The sequence below is a fragment of the Protopterus annectens genome, chromosome 4.part1 (assembly GCF_019279795.1).
Source record: "Protopterus annectens isolate FY-2018-M chromosome 4.part1, PAN1.0, whole genome shotgun sequence".
Lineage (NCBI taxonomy): Eukaryota > Metazoa > Chordata > Ceratodontiformes > Protopteridae > Protopterus > Protopterus annectens.
In genome coordinates, this window is record NC_056734.1 from 485098028 (window position 1) to 485123582 (window position 25555).

General features: G+C 36.7%; 1 long non-coding RNA gene across 1 annotated transcript; it reads right to left on the minus strand.

Annotated features, from left to right (window-relative positions):
* Positions 1-2091: 2091 nt before the first annotated feature.
* LOC122801382 lies at positions 2092-24494 on the minus strand. The gene is made up of 2 exons (XR_006364702.1): positions 24451-24494; positions 2092-2440 (listed from the first exon to the last, which is right to left on the minus strand). It is a non-coding gene; the product is annotated as an uncharacterized LOC122801382 (long non-coding RNA).
* Between the last annotated feature and the right edge of the window lie 1061 nt (positions 24495-25555).

The following is a 25555-nucleotide window of genomic DNA, read 5'->3' on the forward strand; positions in this document are numbered from 1 at the left end:
ATGAATAGATACAGATAAGGTGGGCTATATGAAGTAGAATGTAACCAGCAGAAGAATGATTGAAACAGAAAAAACTGCTGAGTAGTTAGGTAGAATGAACAGCTAAAGCTGGTAACTGTATGTATGATGGTTTGGTGTTGGTTCCTCAGGTAACAGGACGGTGTGAAAAAAAAGCAAGATGGAAGATGGCAGCTACTCCATGGTGATAAATTGCAATTTGTTGAAAAATTAATGGTGCTTATCAGTCTTTATGATCTGAGAAAAATGTGCTTTAAAAGGTTTAAAAGTAAAAATGTAAGATGTCAATGTGTCCTTCTCTCTTGTTGTGATGATGACTGAGGTTGGAGGGAAAGGGATTGGTTGCACCGGGTCACATATTAAGGAGGAATGGAAAATAAAAGAGAATATGTGAAGCATGTCTGTTAGGGTGGATGCAGGATGTAAGATGAATATGAATCTGAACTTTAACAAGGAACTGAGCCGATACTGTAACTGATCATGAAGAATGCTTGTAATAATGAATGCTGATAAGGATATGAGACAAAGTTAATTTAAGGGATGGAAATTACAGAATGCAGTTATTAGCTAGCTGGAAGAAAAATATAATATGAACTAGTAGGGGGAAATGTGCATTATAAGTAAGGAGTATTCTGGAAAGGTATATAGTGTATATTTTCTTGGGACAATATAACAGGTTACATTATCCTGTTTAGCATGCTGAGGGTATTTGGGGAAGTAGGAATGAAGCATTACGAATAAGTAGGTGATGGTTTAAGATAGCAAATATTTGACTAGAAATGCATAGGAAAGAACATATATTAAGGAAAGAGATATCCAGCTTTCATTTTGCCTAGAAAGATAAATAAAGAGACCGTTTTTGTAAGTAAGGCCTTATGATGTGTTATAAATATAATTGGAAATAGACTAGAAGGTTCCTTAACATAAATGTAGATTTGCCTTGAGAATAATGTTGTACCACTGGAATACAAACGAGACTGTTTTAGAATTAGAGCTGTTAAAGAATTAGAGTGAATTGGTGAACATGTTAATTGACAGAATGGAAAAGAACATTGCATATATTTGTATATGTGTTTGTTTGCGGGTTTGTTTCTATTGCAGCAATGAAATTGTTATTAAAAAGAAAGAAAGCAGCTGTGAGGTATGGCAAATGGCAGACAGACAAGGGGGGCATAGTTATGATTTTTGAAATTATACACCAGCTTACAGTAGGTAGCACTCTCACCCAGGATACTGCATATTTCTGTACAGCACACCTTTTTATCCTCCTGAAATCACAGGCTTACATAAAAAATGGTTTATCTAGTTTTATATTCCGAACAAAAACATTTAACTTCATCTATAACTTAATTAAATAAAAGCAAGGTAAATATCCCAGAGCATTTTAATTTAAATTCTAGCACATCTATTAGCATAAGATACATTTTACCCAAACATTGTATAGTGTGGAATATATGATATATGCCTGATTACACCCTTGATGACAAGTACATGTTTCTAACTTAAACAGTGGTCTTTATCCTATGTACATGGTAAAAAGGGGTGGAGCCCTGACTGTGACCCATGTAAACAGGGTTCAATTAGTGGTCCTGGAAATCAGGCAAGGAGGGGGATGAGTGATGGGGTGCAGCTTGTTTACCTCCCAGGGGAGAGGGTGAATTTACATGCACTTGAAGACACACAGAGTTGTGTGCTCTTCCTGGTGGAGACCAGAGAGAACACCCCTTGTGCATTTAGGGCAGGGTTGCTTGGAGGGAGCACCCCTTGTGGAAGTAAGGGGATGATCTCTGCAGACAGACCAATGCATGCCCTCTCCAGTGATTCATCAGGTGTGTGTAAAGTTAAACAATAAAAGTTAAGGTCCCATGTGGTGGAAGCAGACTGATCCAAATTAAACCAGCCTGGGAGAGCTGAGAAGTCCCAGCCCGGATGAACAGAAAAAATGCTAAATGGAGTAGCTTGAAATCAGGTTATGATTCAGGAAGGAGCGTGAACCTTAGCTTCTATCTGGAAGTTCCAAACTTTTCATATTAAATCCCTCCAAATCTTCAAATAAGTCATCTTGAGTCAGTATTCATTTAAAGAATCTTTATTTGGATTAGTGCTTTCATCTTATAGACTTCATCAGACTAGAAATTTGTCCTAATCTATAAGATTTTTTGTGTGTAAAGTTAGGCAAAAAGAGAAAATGTAAAAAATGAGCATTTCTTGAAGGTTGCCTGGATGATAATCCTTCTCGGACATCTGTTGCCCATTGCTTTAACACTGAATCTTGATAGTAAAAATGATGGTCTACAGCGGAAACATCTATCCAGTGTTCAGCCTCTTTACTGACCTTTCTTCCATTGAGATATTTCATGTTGGAATGATGAAGATGTTAGTTTCACCTGGTATGTAGTTCCTCCAGAAGTTACTAGATTATCTACAAATACCAACAATGTAAATATGAGAAAAATAAGAAAGTCACCCAAAAATGAACTGATGATGAAAATCAGAATATGTATATACATGGCTGTCTGTCATATTAATGTCTTTTCAATACACACTTTTATAAATAACTACACTTACATATGTTTCTGGTGTCTAGTAGTTTACAACTATTCTAGGAGTTCAAAAATCACAGTCCAGGAATTCTTATCTGTTCTTTGAAGTTGAAAAACAGTTTTAAAATGTGTCGCAATATGCTGCTCTCCTGTGAAAATATAATGGTTTTGGAGCAGCTGTGAATAGCTTAGATGCAATACACCACTTTGCAGCATATACAACTCAATGTATGTAGAGATCAATTCTTGCAGGATAAGAAAAAGGAAATGTCAATGTACTGGCAATGATAGTTAATTATTTTGCCTCATAAACACTTAAAGAATCACAAAGAGTTTATTGTTGTTTTTTACAATGAGCTGTATAGATATAGGGGTTAAAAGGCACGTGTAGAAAACACAGTCCATGTAAGCAGAAATCAGATATAAGGTTGTTTAAGACATAAACATCAGCACATTGTAATAGCTTAGAAGGGCAAAAACATTCTTCCCCAACTTTTTATATAAGCATATCAGCAGACCACTTTCTCCAAAAAGGCTGGTATTAGAGTTTCTTCAGTTGTTACAAACAGAAATCACAAAAGTATTGCAAGAATTAATGATGTTGAAACAAGCTGCACCAAGTCATTTACTTCAGCTATCAAAAGGGAACTTTATTCAATATTTCTTAAAAACAAACACTATAGCAGTAAACTATATACTCACACACGAATTGGTTTAGCAATACCCATATCTCGGTGTCATAAAAAGATGGAAGTATTTAGATGTATGCATTAAAAGGATTCTATTATGGTAGCAAAGGATAAATTGGAAAAGACTAAACAAAAGATAATACAAACATTGAGAAGTTGGGTGCTCTTGATTGTGGAAGTGAATAATAAGACACAAGCAGTGAAAATGCTTTTAGTCCCTTTAGTTTTTTTTATATAAGTCAGGCATCTTTTCATCAACTTAAGGAGAAATTGTGGACCATAACTAATAGAGTTGAAGGAATTTATTTGGTAGGTGAAAGAGGGCAATAATTAAGTAAGATATGTTATTTCTTCCTGTAGAACAAGGCGGTTTGGGATTATTTGATCAAAAGAGATACTTTAGAGCTTTGTTGTTAAGGCTCATTTATTTAACACAAGCAGAAGGTCACAAATCAAAGTAGAAAGGCATGGGATGAAACAGGACAGAAGTTCAAAAAATAAGGAGATAGTATGATTTTCATAGCAAGTTCTTAAGAATAACAACAGCCATAAAGAGTATTAAATTTAAAATGTAGCAGAAAGTATTCTAAGAACTAAGCCAGTAGGGCTGACAGAAAGAAGGGACATGGAAAATAGGCAAGAGAGGGGTGGACTTAATTGAAAAAAGTTAGCAAAGGAACCAAGGTAACGGGAGCAAATGAAGATGGGGGAAGGTAATTGAGTGGGATGAGGCCAAGCAGAAACTTAGACTGCTTGTTAGAGAGTGCCTTCCCTACCAGGGACTGATAGAGTATAGGCAAAAACAATGGGATAGGGGAATCTTAAGTGAATGACCAGCTCTGGTTGAACTTTTAGTTGAGTCTAGAACAGAAACTACTGTTAAAAATGGATAATTAGTAGGGCATATCAAATATTACACAATAACTATAAGAATCAATCATAAGAGTTTAGAAAAGATTGGGAATTGATAAAGGAAAGGCAGTATGCAAAGTAACAGTGGAACCATATCCACATGGTTTCCACACATGCAACAAAAACAATAAGGATTAGGATTTTTGCATGGAAGTCTTCAAAAAGGTAGTTATACCTCAAACCGACTTCAGAAAATTTTTCATCAAGTAACTAATAGCTGCTGCCGTATGATGGGAAAGAAAGGTAACTGGGAGCATGTTTTTTGTGGATGCAAGGAGTTGACAGATTTTAAAATTTCCCTACTGAGAGATTTTCATAAATGTTGGGTGAACAAATGATTGTTACTAAGAAAATTATTCTTTTGAGCCAGGATACAAGATCTGAATTGTCTAACCGTAGTAAGGTCATGTGAAGTTTAGTGTTTGCTGAAAAAATCAATTACTACAAAACTGAAATCAAAACTTAAAGCAACCATGACTGAAGTACTGAATATTGTAAAGGAGATAAACTAACTGAAGATGTGATCTTCAGAAAAGTGAAGAAGCAAATTACCAAGAAATAAAAGAAAATTGCGAGAACAATACATGCCGAATGATTTTCAGGAAGAAGAGGCCTGAAATTTGACTTGTGCAATTTATGTAATGTTGGAGTGAATAATTGTGAGAAAGAAAGCATATATGTATAATGCATGGAGCTAATAAAACGTTTACAATCTTACTGTTTTTTTTCTATAGCTATATGTGTACTCATGTCATTGTCATACCTGTACCCATGTCATTTCATACCTCTCAACTTCTAAGCTTAGACATAATGCTATGATTTTGCCTCAGATTTGTCCTTGCTCCACTTAGATTTATTATGGTCCTGATAAAAGCAGACCTGCTTATGAGTACACACTTTATTAAATACATAAACCAAGCTTATACAAAGATCCATTACCTCTAACTATAAAGGGTCTGGTATATAAAGACCTTCTGCTGTGAAAAATAAGAAATTGGTTTACTTTTTGACCCTCTGCTATGATTTTAAAAGCCAATACTATGATTGCTAATGCTTTGAGGTCCAGAGGTATGGTCACTGTTTACTGTATGAAGTAAATAAAGGTGTTTAAAAAAAGATTTCTACATTTTAGATCTGCCAGTTTATTAGACCATCACAAGTGGAGAAGATTCATAATAATGACAAACAACCTAGACCCACAAGGGCTCCGCCTTCAGAAGAAACAGGTTTAGAATATGCTGTTGTAAGTGGGTCATTAACCATTCTATACTGCTGTAACCTCAGGATTTCTCACACAGCGGCAAGCAAAACAAAACAAGTTACCACTGTAGTCAGTAGTAAATATTAAACCAATAGCTCCTAAAGAGGCCATAATACTCTGTTGTAACCTCACCATCAGCAAACTACAATAACTAAGCTAGCTATCAAGTAGGCAGATATAAAGAAAATACATAAACAGAGACAGATACATAAAGAGATGCACAGATAAATAAATGTAAATACATTACATGCTGATTTGATCTTTTGATATTTATTGGAAATATGGAGTCTAATTATCAGTGCTGCTAAATAAATTTAATATCAATGAAAAAGCACCAACTAATTGGATTAAATACTGGGTTTGTTCCCTTTACTAAGTGACAAAGTAAGTTGCACTGAAATAGATTTTCTGAAATTTTTCCTGTGGTATCACTCTTATAAACCTGTCTGAGAGTCATTAATGGCTGGGGACTGTGACAAGTACAACAGTGAATTCTTGCAAGTTACTTATTTGATGTAAAGTTAAAATCTAATATTTGCTATATGACAGTGAAGAGACTACATCTGCAAGTGAAAGGCATCTCATTATTTTATTTTGTGGTACCGCAAAAATGACTCTGGACTGCCTGTAGTATTTCTCTTATTCTGTTTCTGAAGCACTCTTATCTAGAGAAATGCATTTTATTATCTTGTAGTGTACTGCTGTTTTCAACTACAGGTTAATTGTTCACAACTCTCTTTCAGTGCATATGCTGTACTTCCAATAATAAGAGTATAATAAAAAATGTCATACACTCATCCGTTTGAAAGAGCTGAGAGACACAGCTTTACTACAAATGCTGTTCCTTCTAATTTTGTTTGTTAGGAAGGACATCACATAAACAGATTAAATGTGTTATATGATACAGCTGAGCTGTTTGCATCTTGCTTATTAATTATGTACTCAGTAATATGACAAGATAAGTGACATACAATCTTCAGTTAGGAAGAGGTGTGTTATACATTAACCTCTGCTGTTTCCTGTGCCCCGACCTCCGGTGCCTCACTTTACAACACCAGCAACCAAAACCATACCTCTTGAGTAAACATCTCATGTTCATGTCATTCAGAAAGTTTGTGTGTGTGTGTGTGTGTGTGTGTGTGTGTGTGTGTGTGTGTGTGTGTGTGTGTGTGTGTGTGTGTGTATATGACTTGTGTCTATTTATGATGTAATCCCCATACTTTTACCTTAGCTTGTATATAAACAGCTTACTATATGCATTTTGGTAATAAACTTATAAATATGTGAGCTTTGATAACAAACAGCTGCATTATTTAGAACCTGGTATCTTTATAAGTTTTTATTTTGCCTTTGACAAGGTTGTGGCTTCAAAACAGTCTATTCTGCATTACCCATATATACATTTAAAAACAGGAAAAATTGTGACCAGTTATAGTTTTTGGCAACAAACTAGAGAATGTTAGTTTCCAATAATGGCACACTTTTTACATTTGAGGCTATCTCCTGAGGCTGTAAATACCATCAAAGTAGTCTGTAGTACATGGTAGCAATGGAATTCAGATGCCATTTTGTTAAACAATATAATAACCCGGATAGAGGGACTTGTGAACCTATGAATAGGAATCATAGAAATAACTTTTTGACAGACTAATGTGCAAGTTACTTATATCTTACTGACAAGGGCGCCCGCAGGCAGGTGCAAGGGGGTGCACTTGCACCCCCCTGGAACCGGCTGGCCAGGAAATTAATTTAAATAAAAGAAGCTTTTTTTTTTAAAGGGCGTTCCTCTTTAAGAACGCCCTTTGCATCCTGTCCAGTCGCACAGACGCAACAGGTGTTTGGGACCTGTTTTTGTCATCTGTGTCTGTGCGCGGCTGATGGTTTACGTCCTTTTCTTTCGCGCCTACTGGAATTTTTAATTCAAGAGGACGTTCATGCAGATGAATGTAGAAGTGAAAGGTAGGTGTGTGCGTGTGTGAGTTTAAGTGATGTGTGTGTGTGTAAGAAAATTCCATTGCAAACAGAATGCAAAGACTGAGTCTGCACATTATGCAATATACATTATAACAATAATCTGAGAAATGATTCCTCAATCAATTTTTAAAAACAGTATAGAGTAAAAATAGCTGCAGATTTGTTTTAGTTCTGTGACTACATACTTGAGCAGTTTATATTTCTTTTTGAAGACGCTTGAGGATGTGAAAATGATAGACACTAATGTAGTAGAGAAAATGCATGCAACACCATGTTTTCCAGTGTTTCTTATGTGGCAATATAAAATAATGATCCATGTTTTGCAACTATCATAATTCAATAAATTTTTGAAGCAAAGGAAATTTCAACAAAACTTCTCAACTCAATTACCCTCAGTCAGATGGTTAAGTTAAGAAGATAGTTCAAACTGAAGAAAACTCAGAAAGAAACATAAAACATTCACTGAGCATTGCTGAAGTATAGAAATACCCTCTTGTAAGATGCAAGCCACTAGCTCACTACTGAAAAGTCACAGATTAAATAATAGCATGTCTACCTCTGACTACCTACTTCAGCATGAATACCTGAGTCCTGATAAAAGGAGACAAAACCAATTTAAATAACATTACTATGATCAGACAGCAATGCATATATGTCCATTGCAAGAGGAAGACTGAGTGAGACTACTAAAAAGTTCCACATGAAAAGTAGCTATGAGTGGTTCTGGGATAGTGTAAGCAACTCAGAACTTTTGTTGTTCATAGTGTGGACAGAAAGTATCAGTGCAAAACAGTCTGGCCTTTTCTGATCTTGGGAATCACTGAGGAAACGTTGTTGTTGTTGTTCTTGTGATGGCCGATTGGCTATTTTTGCTTGTTTATTGATTTTACTGTGCCTCTGTAAACTCATTGCATTTACACAACACGGCTCATTTATACAGAGCTTACCAACCTTTGGCAACCGCACCATTGTGATTTGAGTATACCTGCTTTAATCCAGCTCCATCCAAGCTTGACAAGTATTCTACATTGCTGGATTGCACATTTTCTGGTTATTTAAAGTGCTGCTGTCATATTTATGCATTATTTACAGAGTTTCTTTATACCTTAAAGTGTTGTTGAATGTTACTGCATTAACTACTGGGTTTCTGCATTTCTGCATTTAAAATTGAAATATTTGCTGAGATTTTACCATGATGATTGCTGGGTTCCTGCACTTTTGTCTCCCTCATTCAGAGATTTTACATTAAGAAAATTAGGTCAGCACTCTAATGGCAGTAGGAAATAGCCTGGTCTCTAATGAGCTTGGGAATCACAGGGGAGCCTCAGATTGTGTTGTTGTGATTGGCCAGGGGGCTATTTTGCTTGTTTGTTGATTTTCTGTGCCTGTATAAGGTCTGCTCATTGTACATTGGTGGTTAACAGTGCCATTATTGATGCAGGCACATAGAAAACAACTTTTCTCTAAAGAAAACAAACTCTGCTATTTCCTGAGTATGAAGTTGTGCGATGAGTACCTGGTTTGCACATAGAGGAGCGCTGCTCTGTGAGATTACACTAAGACTGTAGCTCTTAGTCAAGCAGCACTCAAGCAAACCTGTTATAAACCCATGCATTAACTTGTTATTGTAGTTTGCTCTCACAGAATCATTGCTCCAACAGTCTTGTATTGAACATTATGGTTTCACTTAAACAGGACCAAAGTAAACCTATTCTAGAACCCCCTGGTACAATCCCCCCTTGAGATCAATGGAGTAAACATCTGAATTCATGGATAAGCAAAGTACCACACCATATCACTTTCTTCCTGTTTGTGCTGCCAGTTTCATGGACATTTCTCATCCTGAGACAATCTTGTAATTGTCTCATGTTTACTGACAACCATCTAATTCTTAAACAATCAGATATGCTGAGTGACAGATGTAATTATAACATTGTCATTGCCAAAAAGTCTCTCACACTGAGTCAACAAAATTACCCAATATGTTGTCAGAAACGCACGTCACCACATTCTACCTATAATTCTCACTAAAGACCAAGTACACTAGCTCACATAGGCTGAGGGTCTAAGAAGTAATCTATCCAAACCTTAGAGGCCTCCTAGATGCAGTAATAACAATGGGGTTCCTCTGCAGTCTTACAGACATTCTACCAGTCCAACATCCACCATGACACACTTCAACTCACAGTGTCACAACTTATAAACATATGAGACAAACTTTCACACAAGTAATGTTTTGGTCATAGGTGATGCCATTGTGAAACACACAGATGTTTTGCTCAACAAGTTGAACAAGGGAAGGTCATGGTCAGATGCTATCAGGGGTCAGGATCTGCCAGATCAGGCACACACTCTGGTCACTGAACTACAAGTACCAATACAACTTGGTCATTGTACACATGAGTGTAAATGACCTGAGATATACCACTCTGGATTACAGACAGACATGACGAAGCTCACAGACTGTGTGTCCCAAGCTGATATGAATTTAGTACTGAGTAGCGCTCTATCTTCTCCGAGGCCGATGCCACAATATCAGCAGAAGACAACTGACTTAACAATTGGCTTAGTTTTTTTATGTCATTCAAAGGAGGTACAATATTTGTCAGCTTGGAAGGATATGGTTGACAGACCACACTGCTTCACCAAGGATGGTCTATATCTGTCCTGCTTAGGCTTTTGAATATTGGCTAAAACTTTGTCCACCCCATATTTCCTTTATAGGCAATACCAACTTGATAGATCTTTCAACATAGTAAAGCCAACCCAGGATAACCATCAATTTCCAGCTTCATAAACATCACTCTATCCGACACTCTTTTCAACTCCAAAACACTCTTAGCATACTGTTCCTTCAGGATAACTCCTACGCCATTTCTCCTCCCATCCACACCATGATAAAACAATTTGAACCCACCTCCGATACACCTAGCCTTACTCCCCTTCCACCTGGTCTCTTGCACACACAATATACCAACCTTCCTTCTGTCCATCATATAAAATGCATACTAACATAAATCCCATTATTCTAGCAATGTTCTAAGTTCATGAGAGCAATATTTATAATCTGCCCCTACTTATGTTGGGCTTTGTCCAGATTTCTTGCAGAGGTTGAGGTGTGTGAGAGAAAGTGAAATGCCCTATTTATAGTTAGCAGGTGGAATTTATTTTCAAGTGTATTTTCAAGGAATTGTGAGCTTCAAGGGAAGAGAAGTTTACTACTGCTCATGCTAAGTCTGCTTAAAATGTGCAACTGTTTTGTTTAGCATATGGTATCATTATTGTGGTATAGAATTTTAAAGCAGTGTTAGTAGTACATCAGGTAGCATACTTGCATCTTGATGCAGAGGGCTATAGGTTCTACTCCCACAGCATGTAGATTTGTATTTTAAGGGGGTGGAGTGCTGCAGTCCTGGCTATGTCCTCCTTTGGATGAGATGCCTAATAACTATGAACTTGTTTTTCAGCTTACCACCCATTCTGTATTGCAAATATACCAGTTTATCATTTTTAATATAACATAGGCAATGTATTCTTCAAGGGCAGCAGGCACTGAATTTGTTGATGAAATGCTGAAATATAAAGTTGTTTTCTAGCAACAACCTTTTCAAGTTTCAGATCTGTATAATGTGGAATTATTCAGATGACTTTTACTTCTGCAGAGATTGTGCATACTGACTGACATTCATGGATTGTAATGACAAAAGTTTAAGTGGTCTTTTATGGTTGAAATGTTTTGAATTGGGCAGTTTGTCATTATTGGTTCATATGTTTTGTTTCATTGCTTGCTGGAAAAACATTCAAAACTATAAATTTAAAGTAGTCTAACAAGTGGTGCTGTATTATAGAAGGGATATAATTAAATTATTTTATAGTATAAGTAATACAATCTGTATATATTATAATCATATGTATAAATATGTGCACTTCATATGCAGGGCTACTCTTGCTTATCACAGTAACAGGAAGGATACTGTAATGGCTGTGTCAAGAAAAAAGTTCTAAAGCCTTTAGTTAAGCATATAATGAAGTTGTTCACATCAGTGATAATGCAGACCCAGTTTCATATAACTAAGGGTAAACCACACAAAATCAGAAAACACCCAGAATTTCCCTTGTCCACTCAGTAAAACTAATCTTGGAAAAAATAATTAATAATGTGCATATATTAGGGCTATTGGAATTATCTATAAAAAGATGAAGTGTTGATTTGCAACTATTTCAATGTTGGGATTATGATGAAATGCTTGATTAAGCATTAATTAAAAGATATACATAATTTAGTGAATGCACACAGTTTAAGTTAAATACAGCTATAACGTGTCGTGCATTCAGAGCACAGAATGCCAGCTTTTATTTAAACAGCAACTTGTGTTACTGAGATCTAATCTTGGAAGCCAAAGAACACTAGTTGTTGTGTCTTTCGGCTTTTCCCGGTTAGGGGTCGCCACAGCGGAACTCCAGTCCGCTAATAATTGGTAGCTGATTTTTACTTGCCAAGTTACCAGCCCTGATGCACAACCTTCAACGAAGGTACGCCCATTTACGCATGTCTCCACGCAGAAAATGCTCTAGCTGAGAATAGAACCAGACAGCGTCTTACTGTGAGGCAGCACCACCACCGCAGAAGCCAAAGAACACTAGTGTTATAAACTAATCTGTTTAAATCTGTATAATCTAAACAGGCTCATGGGACTCAGTTTAGTGTCCTACATGAAAAATACTGAGCTAATGAACACTATTCCCCAGTAGTTGTTTCTAAGTCACTTACAAATAAATAAATAAAACAAGGGGAAGTATTTTGAGGTAAAACAAATATCTTGTCTTTATGGTAGGTAAAAAGTAAAACTCTGTTAGTACCCAAATAAATAAAATGATTATTAGCAATGAATGAGAAATTATTCCAGTATAGAGAACTGAACAGCCAAGCCTTCTTGATCAGAATTCAAAAGGTCTGCCAGCTGAAAGTTCCCTTGAGTTAGTTGCAATGTACATGGGGTATGTAAAACAACTTATCACGGATTCCTAATTAAATCCAGATATCTGTAATCATTGTAGAAGCAAAGCATAAACAGTATGCACACTAAGAATTCTGACAGTGTTTATGGCAACTGGGGAGAAATAGCCAAGTAATGGGACCCTGTAATGGCTGTATGGGGGAGGGGGCTGCATGAGTGGAGGGGGTGGGGCTATGTGGGTGGAGGGGGTGGGGCTTTGTGGGTGGGGCTCTGGGTTTGCACCCCCCTGCAAAAAATCCTGCGGGCTCCCTTGCTTACTGAGGTATGCAATAGCTAGTAGACTTGGAGCACTAGATTCTTAATAAATCAGTCTATTATAGTGCTTGATAAGGAAAAAGAAAATTATACTTTACTGAGCCTGAAAGCAGAATGCTAGTGAGCGTATCTTGATGACTGCCCAGTCCCAACTCCCACTTCTTAAAAATATGGCATAGTGCTGAAACCATCTGAGTGCCATAATATTACAGCATACGGTGACCTCCAAGTCCTAACTATGGCATAAAACAGAAACCATCTGAGCGCTGTGCTATTATAGCACACAGCAAAGGCTTAGTCCTAACTATGACAAAGCAATGAAACTATCTGTGTATCATAATATTATAGCATACTGTGACTGCTCGGTCATAACTATGGCATAGCAATGAAGCCATCTGAGTGCCATAATATTATAGCATACAGCGACTTCCAGTTCCTGACTGTGGCATTGCACTGAAACTATGTGTGCCATAGTATTATAGCATACAGCGACTTCCAATTACTGACTATCAAACCAAATGAGATAGCCAGCACATAGTGATGTAGAAGCATAATTTTATTCCAAATATGGCAAAACATTTGTTTTGCCATATTTGGAATAAAATTATGCTTCTACACCACTATGTGTTGGTTATCACATTTGGTTTGATGGTGTTACTTTAAGCCGTGCACTGCCCTACTTGCAGAGGGATGTACTTTGGACCAATTCCTGACAATGGCATTGCACTAAAACTATCTGTGTGCCATAATATTATAGCATACAGCGAAGTGCTGTTCCAGCTGCACAGCAGCCCTTTTTTCCTGCAGAGGCAGGCTGAGCTCTACTGTTCATTGACATACAGATACAGTGGAGGCCCACTGCATCTTTGGGAGCCTTTGTTGTTACCTCTTCATGCTGCTCCTCTGTATCTGATTGCCTTGCTTACACATGACCATGCATGTACCCACAGCATTTACACTGAATAACTGTGGGATAGTGAGCCAGTTGAATCCTTGTTTTTATTAAAATATGCTGCTGCTTGGTTATGGGAGAGTACAGTGTAGTGTAACTGAAAGATTCATTACCAACTGAGACAGCTGCAAGAATATCATATGTATTATTCAGTACGTGGGTTTGGAATGTCCAAAGAAAACAAGTCTGCATATGAGCAGGGATTAAAAACTACACAAGGAGGAATATCAGAGTGTGCTGTAAACTAGAAATAAGCATTTCCTTTAAACTACACCTGGGGGGTTGCGACTGGAGAGGTAGTAATCTCTAGATGCATACATTTATTTTAAACTACATACCACAAACTACAAACTTCCAAACACAGCTGCGTAGAGACAGAGACATAGTTTAAGCAGCAGACTTTACAGACAGACCAGCTAAAGACTAGGGGACATTTAATTGGTCCATTAACAAGGTAATCTGAATAAATAGGACTCCTAAGATTCTATTAGAATAACTGCTTGCTAACTTCTTGAGGTTTCTGTGTTATCTAGGTTGAAGGAATAGAATGTTCATAAGACGTGTGCCATTAATGGAAGGACCAGTGTCAAATTTCAGTCATTTAGTAAATACTTTTAGCAATCCAAACAAAGAGAGACAGTGAGTTAATCTCATGACCAACCCACCTTATTCTTAATATACAAAGGTAGAAGAATTAACCCAGGAGTAAGGGGGGGGGGGTCTTGTCTGATTACAGAATCTGAGTAAGCTGACCTAAGGATGCCAAAACGACAGTATGAAGAAGTAGGACCAGAAAATGTGTTCCTAAGAGACTGATATCGCCAACATATAACAACAATGGTGGGGAGCAGTTTACTAAGCCAAGTAAATGTATAAACATCTCTAATACCATTGCTGGCCAGAATATCTTGAGTGAGGAAAATGTGAGGCATTACAAATGGTTAGGGATATCAGTTTCATATCAGAATTGGTTAAGAGTGTGCCAAGATTCTTCCTTTGGAATTATGGGTCACACAAATTATATCAGGGTGCGTTTTCATCATTTTATCTTGTGTAATAACAAGGGTTATGTGTGTGTATACTCTTTAGAGATCATTACTTACTTATTGTCTTGTCTGCAAAACTAAATTATCCCCATCTGTTAAGGAGAGTCATTGGGGACTTCTGCTTTTTTCCATCAACTCAGTAAGAAACAGTTGATCAGCAAAACTATGAACTTATATTAATTTAATAATTATTATTTTTTTGTAGGGATCACCCAGTGAATGTTTACCTGATCTAAACACCCTATATGGCCCAATAAAAGGAGCTGTAGTCGATAAATAGGATTCTGTTTTTCCGGTAACTGAGACCTTTCTTGAACTCCTTCATGCTGCATCCCCCTTCTCAAGAAAGGCAAAGCAGGTCAGTCCTGGAGTAAATTTACAGGTACCCATTCAGTTATCTGGTTTAATTTGAAGGATGCTAGGGTGTCACTTTACCTTACAGGGTAATTCTATTGAAAAAGTAGAGTAGGTACAGGATAATAAATTTGTCTCTCCAGCTTTTGTTTATGTGTTGGTAGAGATTTAAGTCCGTAATTCTGGTACTAGTGGAACTATTTCACTTACAAAGATACAGGAGATCAAGGAGGACAACAGCTCCGGTAGACATGTACACAATAGCATGGCTGTTTTGTTTTTTGCTCATTCAAAGAATCCAATATATAATTAAAAATGCAGATTTTTTTTGTTTCATTTACTTACTTATTGTGGCAATGCTGATCTACCAGTCTTCTCCTAACTGGGAGCCTACACACCGATCATCTCCAACTGATATGAGAGTTTTGAACTAAAGACATGTAATTACCGTAAATTTCCTGCAGGTTGTACCCACCCATACCGTTGATAGCTGCACATATTCTTTCCAGTTGTTCTACCCACTTATCCCCCACCTCATCTTTACAATTAGTGACATATCATCCCTTGAATGACTGTCCCAGCCAGTTTTCCATGATTCCCTACCTATGCATATTGCACATTCCCCCACTGCGGAATTGGTCAATGTTTTAGTTTTCTTATGACACTGACATACAAAGAGGTTAATATATATAATTGACTCTGAATGTTTTTCTTCTGTGTGAAAAGTGTAAGTGTTCTGTTAGTGCAACACATACAAATTATTAGTAAGGATAAGCTCTAGGAACACCTTGTATTGCACTGCAAAGGTATCTCACATGCATGACATGGAGTTCTTACTCAATTTAGCTCATCCTTGTACTGTGTGACACAGCAATGTTTTTATTTTTTTGTTTTTTTTGCTTTTCATGCTGTGTGTGGCTGATATTTTGATCTGTCAGTCCTGTTTTGCATGTTGCTTCATCCTCCTTCCCCCTTCCTTCCTTGCTTGTTATTTTCAGTTAGTTTTCCTTAGTAATTGCTTTACTCGGTGCATACTCGTACCTTTCAGCTTCTGCAGCTGCTAGCCAGTTTCTGTTGCATTCCCTCCTGTGTTTATAAAACCAGCAGTGAAAGAAGGCTGCATACTGATCTACAAGACCCACTGAACAGGTATTGCCTTAACTGCCACATCACCCTGGACCACTCTGCTAGTGTGCCATGTAATGCACTCAGCCTATCTAAATTTTCTGACTCCTGAATTGTGATGTAAACAGTTACTGTTTTACTCTTTCTTGGGGAGACAATGGTCCTGCAGCTAACCATACTCTCACGGGCTATGCATAGTTTGAATTTTTATCCTATTGTCCCCAATCCCCATGCACTCCATCTCTCTCTTTTTTTTTTTTCTAAACAAGAAACATCTTTATGCCACGTTACATTTATGTAAATGACAATAAAATATAGCAACACATCTCAGTTGCAAACAGACATTCCAAACAATGCGACAGAGCTGTAGCTGCAAACATTATACATCACTTTTAACATATCTAGTCATTGTTAGTCATTAATTACACAGCTCATTCAAATCCTGCCTTCTTTTAAACCTTGTTCTTCCTCTGCATGTATTCATCCCACAGTTCCCATTTTTCCTATGTAATTTGCTCCTACCCTTTTCTAAACATCCAGTTGTTTTAACTCTGTTACTATCTTCACTGCTTCTAGTAATGTTGGTTTACACTTTGATTTCCATTTTCTAGTAATTGCTTTTTTGGTAGCCATCATAATTAGACTCAGCAAGGCCTTACTATGTCTAGGCATTTCCGAGTTTGTATCATAGCTCAAAAAATCATTTCCCTAGTCACTCCAACTTGCTTACCCAGCATCTCTGATAGAGCAGTTTGCTGGGAATCTTTAAAGTCTACCAACTCATTACACCCCCAGAAAATATGTTTCCAATTACCTTTTTCTGCCCCATCATACCTCCAACATTTGCTGCCTACCTGAGGAAAAATTCTTTGAAATCTGCTTGGGGTATAAAAATACCTAAGTAAGCACTTCCAGACAAAGATCTAAAATCTTCTAGATTTTGCTGCATACTTGCGAGACATACATATATGGCTCATTGTTTCTTTATTAATTGCTAATGTCTCTTCTCAGTCCTTCACTTCATTCCCTCTTGAGTATTTCCTTCCTTGTTTTCCCAGCAGCTCTTGTTACTAGCTTTGTTTAAAGAGAGCAGCAAAGGACATATGCATGGAGATAGATGTTAGAGTATACTGCTTCATGTAAGCAAATTGATTTATGTATAGTGTTAGTATAACGCATGTTGGGCACAGTGGTATATATTCTTGGCATCCATAGGCTTACGCTTCTAGACTGTTCTACACTGTTCTATACAGCTCTACACATTTCTGCATGAGAAGTATGAGGCTGACACAAGTAATTCTAGAATGCGAAGCTTGTTCCATTGACAACAGTATAAACAGATGAACAGGCTGACTGGACTTGGAGATTTTCTGAGGAAACTTCATTGGTAGAAGCGAGAAACGAGAGGAGAGTTGCCAGTCAGGCATTGGGCAAGGGCATCAGCACAGCAATAGCTTTACAAAAAGAAAGTTTAAAGCATTTATTTTGTAAAAGTTAATCAAGTCTCGACAGACAGCATTTTAAACTCAGCCTCTTAATGCTTATTGTAACTTAACTGATATAAATATATCGACTCAAACCTAGACGGTGGAAGTCTGTTTCTGTTTTGGTGCTTGCTACTTTAACAGTGGCGAGCCAGACCAGTTTCGAAATACGCACTCGCAAAGTTTCAAAGTCAACAGTAAATCTTTAAAATACTCATACTTTTAAAACGTTGAGATCAACATCAATTTCAACATACTGCTCATCAAAGTAGTGCCAGTTCATGCTTCTTCCAGACAAAAAGAGTGAACGAGACGTCATTTGAAGCAACTACTCTTCAGCAATCACCAAGTTATCTGACGGACAAAAACCTTTGGTAGAATTTTCTAGTTTCCAGCTTGATCACCTGGTTACTGTCAATAACTCATAGTAAGCCTTTTTCTGTCACAATATGGATGCCATTACAGACTTTAGCACAAAGTGCCCATATATAATCAATACAGATGTTAAATTATAAAGATGTATGTGATTTTTTAATGAAATGGTATGATGTAAATCGAGTAATGCACAGATTTTTAAACATAGTAAAGTTGATTTTGCATGTCTTGCTAAGACTGTGGTAGGTTTTGATCAGTATGTATAAAAATCAAAATCACTACCTACATGTGTAAAGTGTAATAGTGCCACTACATTATACTGTCAGGAATGTGTTGATATACTTAAGAATATCTGTCAGGGTTAACATAAAGTTACAATAAGCAGATGCTGCAGTTTTAGTGATGCCAGTAACTAAACCTCTGAAAGACATTCAGGAATATAACACACAATATCAGGATTTTCAGGTTCCATTTCTAACTCATTTATTTCAACAGTACTGTTCAGAATAGTCAGGGGCAACTAAAGCTGAGTGTAAACCAGGTGATAAAGTAGCAAAGTTAAATAAGTTAACACAAAGTTTTAAGGAAAAACTGCAGGAATATGATGCAGAGCTCAGACAGTACACTGAGGCTACATGTTTTCTTCTAACTACCTTACAAACTGCATTACAATATTTGCAGGAAAGGATATAGGAAGGGGAGGATGAAATCACTGCCATAAAAGCACAGTTAAAAATGGCACAGGAAGAGATTAGGACAGAGAGCAGGTTTACAGAACAGGCAGTTATGGATAAAGAAAACTGCAACAGAGCAAATGCAAAGTTACAGCAACAAATACAGGAATTGCAGGTACAACTTAGAAGTACACTGCACATTAAATCAGACGTCATACATTTATAAATATGTTGACTGATTTATATCAACAGTCTAGATTACTACAGGTGATCCCACAGTGGAATGATAAAAAGGGAGTTTCTACAACATGGTGGCATTTGATGAATGGGTTACACATATGGGTGGTACAGATTGGCCAGAGCCTTTGGAAAAATGTTTCCAAGTTTTCATCCCTAAGTGCTTTGCTAACTATATACAGACAAAACAGTTAGATGTCGCTACACCTATTCAAAGAATAAGATCAGTTTTGCTGGTGTATATGCAGGGACAACCATTAACAGCCAAGTTATTGGACAACTTTAATATAACTATATCAGATAGATTGATGAAGCAAGAAGAACCCTTTGAAATGGCTTATCAGATAGTGCATGACAAATCAGATCAGGAGATGAAAGATGAAGGAGTCCAGATGCAATTAATTCACAGTTTTCTAGAACAGGTTAAGGGACTATCAGGAGGTATTAAGTGTATTCATGAGGAAGGCTACAAAACACTGGAAGAAGTGGTCAGTAGATTAATGAAAGGACAGAAAATGGGTGGTAAGCAGTGTACAGTGCAAAACATTTTTAGTTTGAAGAAGATGAGGAAGTGCAGAGCAAGATATATGCAATTGGGTGAAGAAAAGGAAGAAGGTAGAGTGATGACCAAAATGGAGGGAAGAACAGCATCAGCATCTCCTCAGGTAGGAAGGGATGGTAAAAGCAGGGAAAGTAAGGAAGTAACCTGTTTTTCTGTGAAAAGATAGGACATGTAAAACAGGATTGTCAATATTATAAAAAATGGAAAAGTAAGCAAACAGAAAAGGAGGTATATCCTACAAATCAAGATACAGAAAAGAATCAGAACCGTTACTATAATCCCAACAGGAAAAGTTATAGAAAATCACAAACAGTACCCCATTCTGATAGAGGCTCAAAATGATGAGGAAGAGCATTCAAGAATGGGAGCAGCTAGGCATTATTAAAAAGGGACATAGTCCAACCAATTCTCCTATATGGCCAGTGTTAAAGAAGGATGGTAGCTGCAGACTGGTCCTAGATCTTAGGAAGGTAAATGATTGCACAGTCCCAGTGACATATCTGATGCCTGGGATTCCAGAACTGTCAGCAAGAATTAAACCCACTAGTAAGTGGTTTTCAGTTATTGTTTTGGCAAACTGATTTTTCACTGTTCCGTTGCAGGAAAAGGAGTGGCAAAAGTCTGCACTGACTTTTGAAAATCAACAGTATGTGATGACACTGTTACCTCAAAGATTTCAAAATAACGCTGTTATTTTTCAAGAAATCTTGGGACAGGTGTCGCAAAAGATAAAGCTGCCAGATAAGGTAATTCATTACACATATGATTTTGATACAGTCAGAAACAGTTGAGGAGCATTACACGCATTTAAAGAAGATGCTCTGGACATTACAAGAGGTGGGGCTTAAAGTAAGCACGTCAAAAATACAGTTCATGAGGCAAGAAGTAACATTTTTACTATAATAACACCTGCAGGCAAGACGCCTTGCAAAGAGATGGTAAACGGAATATTAGGCTTACCAATGCCTTTAACAGTGGCAGACTTAAATTTATGGGAATCATGAATTTATTGGGGATTATGCAGCAATGGCAGCACCATTGTACAGGATAACTTCCACAATAACAAACACTACTAACCTTATATTACTCTGTGACTTCAGTCTGAATCTATTTAGCCCCCTTCATAAAGGTAACAAAGACCTCCTAACTAATTTCAGTCTGATACAATTAGTACAGCTATCAATCCATCCAAACATCAAAGCCAAAAACCACTCCCTACTTGAATTAGTAATTACTGACAATCCCTGACTAGTATCTGATATCGCCATTTATCCACCATCCCTTAGTAACAACTGCCCAATTAGCTGTTCCCCTTCACCCTCCCATCTTTAAAAATTTCTGTAAAAACTAACTTCCTTTAGAACTAGGTCTTCCTCCAGCATCAATAAACTGAAAACAATCATCTCCAGCTTTGATTGGTCATACTTTCAAAACAGTAATGAAACCAAGCTCACAGTAGAATCACTCACTAAAACCTTCAAACATCTTCAAGATGCATACTTCCAAATGACATCTCATGTATACAAGCCAAAATTCATTGAATTTAGGTCACTATTAAAACTCCTAGATGAGGCCTGATATAAACAGAAAGCCAATTCAATACCTGATACTAGAAAACACTCCATCCAACTCAGATGCCTAGCAAAGTAAGCTGTAATGTGACATAAAAGCCAGTTTATGACATCAAAATAAAATTCTGTAATTAATTCCCCTAAATAATTTTACAATTCAATCAGCTATCAGGAAGGAAAAGACAAACAACTCCTCCAAATAATACAGCTAAGTTATCACCCTCTAATTTTCTCTAAATATTTAGAAACCTATAGGCAGCTGCTATCACCACCACAGATCACCTCCAATAATCTTGGATCCCCCTTACATGCCATTATTTTATTTAAACAAATTAAAACAAAAGACATAGAACAACTCCTTGAACTAGTAAGGACTGACAGAACCCCAGGATCAGATGGTGTCCATCCCTGGTTCATTTATCACAGCAGGAGCTTCATCTCAGTATACCTCCAACATGTAATCAGTCTTTGCCTGACACAAAACATCATGCCAAGCATCTGGAAAGTTGATATGTGTGTGTGTGCATATATATATATATATATATATATATATATATATATATATATATATATATATATAGAGTAAACCCACTTCCTAAACAACTCCGCTCCACCAAAATCTCTCAGTATTCTTTAGTCTTCAATCTCCAACCATAACAGGAATTCAAGAAAAAACATCTGTTACAAGCTCACAAAGCACTTCAGCAGTTACAAACTCATTTTATCCAAACAACATGGCTCCTGGATTTTCCTAAGCATGGACAAAGGGCAGCTTACACACACCATTTTATTGACCTTACCAGTGCATTAAATCTAGTAGATCATCATATTATGTTAATCACTTTCTCAAAGTAGGCATCAGCACAGATGTGATACTATGGTTCCAAAAGCTGTCTATCAAACTGATACTTAACCTCAGTGTCAAAGTAAAATCCGAATTCTCACCTAAAGCCAAGCTCAGTAAAGGAGTACCACAGGTATCCATACTTCCCTTATACCATTCTCAGTCTACATCAGCAAATGCCATTAGATCTCCCTCACCTTCCACTTTGTGTTAATGATATTATTCCCTTCCACTTAAACCAGTCACTTTCAATCCTGCAAAAACTCAGTCTGATTTCCTTTCCCTAATCCACTGAATTAATCAATAAGCTTTTTGCTTAACTCAACACAAACAAATATAATTTGTATTAAAATGTAAGCTTAACAAAACCTGAAATCCATTACAAATCTTTGAGTACAACAATACTACCATAGAAAATACTAACTTGCTTAAATATTTGGGTCTCTGGCTATACCCTTCCCTCAACTTCAGTATCCATCTCAATAATACAAAATGTACCCATTTCTCTTCAAGGCCTCCAGAACAGCAGTAAGCAAGGGCACTCTACTCATCTAAGTGGGATATGGCCTTCCTTTAATAACATCTTCAAAAGGAAACCATAGTTTTAAACAATCACCAATAAAATCTGTAGATTTATCACTCTGTCTTCAAAACATGAACACCACAACAAAACATTAGAAAAAGCAAAATGGCTCCCCATCAAAGAAGAAGGGTTCACAACTATTCAGATATGTAAATATTCAGCAGTCTGTCCCACAGCAGTTAAACTAATAAGACATTCCCCTTCCCATCACAATTACATTACAAGTCTCTAAAACCAAGGTCCACTGCACAGGTCATTGCTTCTCTATACTAGTCCTCCAATATTTAGAAATATATCCTTTCCAATCTTAAAGAATATTATCCTATCCAAAATTTGATGTATAGTGAAAAGCTCAGCTCCAAAAACTTCCCAAATGCCCATGAGACCTCCATTACCAAATTTGTTCTTGAATTCGCACTGTAATTCTAGCTAATCTGGTCTGCATCCTTCTCAAAGCATGTCTCACTCAGTTGTCACCTTAACTCTCTTGTACATAACTGTATAGAATTGTTTTGCATGCTCTATAATGTTTTGCTTTTGTTGCACCTTAACTGTCGTTTCACTTTCTTTGATTACTTTGTCTCTCTTGTACATAACTGAATATATGATCGTTTTATATATTATGTGCATTTTGATGTTTGTTTCATCTTGAACCTCAGTGTCTTTGCTTTTGTAGAGTTTTACTTTTTCAACATTTTTCAAAGTCTGGGACTGAAATTGGTCACTTGTGATCAGTACTCTATCCTTCTTAACAAATTCAAATAAATAAAATAAATAAATAAATAAATAAAATGAGATGACTTGATGCCATTGAATGAAAGGCATAGATCCACCTGTCACAGCCTATGAGAAACCTTTAGAAGGATAGCACTTCAATCCTCTTCTGGTAGCTCAGGGACTTTAGGTCAGCAATATTCTTAATTAGGAACCTCTGTGACCTTTTATTTGCTTTATATAGAATGCCCAAAAGGGTACATCCTGAAGGATGTATTGTGATCAGTAATTGACTGCATACAGATTAATGATAATTTCTTTTGACTTGGATGATATGTTTTTAGATATTAGTTGTGCTAAATAGGGGATTAAATGCTTTTAGATGTTAGTTGTACTAAACAGAAGGATTTTCTTACTAATGTTGCTACATGGTACTAAGAATCAGTGAATTTCAAGGTAAGGGGATATCCTGCTTTGCAGTGACCTAACTTGATGAATTGCCTTTTGTCTAACTGTGTGCAAAATCATTATCTGGGTACTTGAGCTTATAAAAATTATATTATTCCGGCAGCATTTGGTATTGTATAATAACCAGCATGTGCTGAGTAAATCTCACAATAACTGGTTAGCATGCTTGAGATGAAGGTTGCAGCAGTTCTCCACATCCAAGTCAAAGACAGACAGTACAAACATACTTTGGTATATTTCAGGAAGTAGGCACAGTCTTCATCTGTAAGATGCAGCACATAGTGACTATATCCAGGTCACCCCTAAAAAGAGGTATTTCTGCCTTGTGAACTTAGCAGGATAATAAATAAAACAGAAATAAGTAATATTAAAATACCCCACCAAGCATTCCACATAGTTGCAAGTCTGCTAATGGTGCTATCGCTAGGCACAACTGATACATCCATACATGTGGTAAGAAATAAAATACAAATTCAAATAAAATAATTCATGACCCATAGGATGATCAGGGAATAAGAAAACATGTAACCCAAAGATCACAACCAATAAACCAAAAACCAAAGGAAGACATCCAGACAAATAGATAGGACCAACAGTCAATGAAAAACAGCAGTCAAGTACTTTCATCTTACATAATGACTTCTTCAGAACTGCCATAATAACACAGTACATCACTTAAATATTGCTACCAACAAATAATGTGATGAATCTATTCAATAAAAAATTACAAACAATTTAAAGACACATGAATATTAAACCTAACCAAATACTTGGTTAAAATTTGAACCTACATGTTGTTGTTTGTCGTTCGGCTTTTCCCGATTAGGGGTCGCCACAGCGGAACTCCGGCCTGCTAATGACTGGCAGTTGGTTTTTATGGTGCCCAGTTGCCAGCCCGATGCCCAACCTTCAACGAAGGCATGCCCATTCAACGCATGTCTTTCGAACGTCCACTCGACCACGGGGAGGACATGCAGACTCCACACAGAAGGCACTCCCAACCCAAGCCGAGATTTATCTAATACACAATAGATTTAACAGTGCATAAGTCACATAAAAAAAAATACATGAAAAAGTTTTTTATACATAAGAAAAACTATATATTTCTGTTAATGTGATTCAACCATCCAGGCTCTTAAGTTTTAAAATAGGTAAAATGGAACAAGCATCATTGAGACCTGGAGGTTCCAAGGCATTTAACCTAAAAATCCAAATTAGTTCTCTCATAAGAAAATGTTCATCTAGAATGTAACCTCTAGAATCTTTTACAATATAATCTAAAATAACAAAGAAAAATGTGTGGTCTGGGGCTTAGTTGATGTCTCTATACAGGGCATTGGATATTTTTCTTTTACCAATATCATTAACATGTTCATACATCCTCTCTTTTAACTTCCGAGAGGTTTTTCCTATATAGAATGCATTGCATAAATTACACAATGCTACATAGACCACCCAACTAGAATCACAATTGAAATGCCTACTTATGACAAATTTTCTATCTTTCACAGTAAAAATTTTACATTCTAACACATAACAAAACTGGCTACAATGACCACATTTGTACATACGACTAGGTCTGTTACCATGCTTACCATGTCCATGATCTTCAAGCATTTTTTTAAACAATTATTTTTACGAAAAACTTTAGGAAAATTTCTTAAAATGCTAGCCAGTTCAGTCAAAGATGAAATTAGAAGCCAATTGTCTTTAATAATATCCACAATCTCATACGAATTAGTTCCAAAAGTCCTAATAAAGGCTCTATCATGACCCTTTTGTACCTTCTGTTGATAAAAAACCTCATTGTTAACCCTATTATAATTTTCATTATCTGGTTGTGGTAATAGTGATTTATAAAACTGCTTTTTCCGCTTATTACAAACTTCCTCCTTG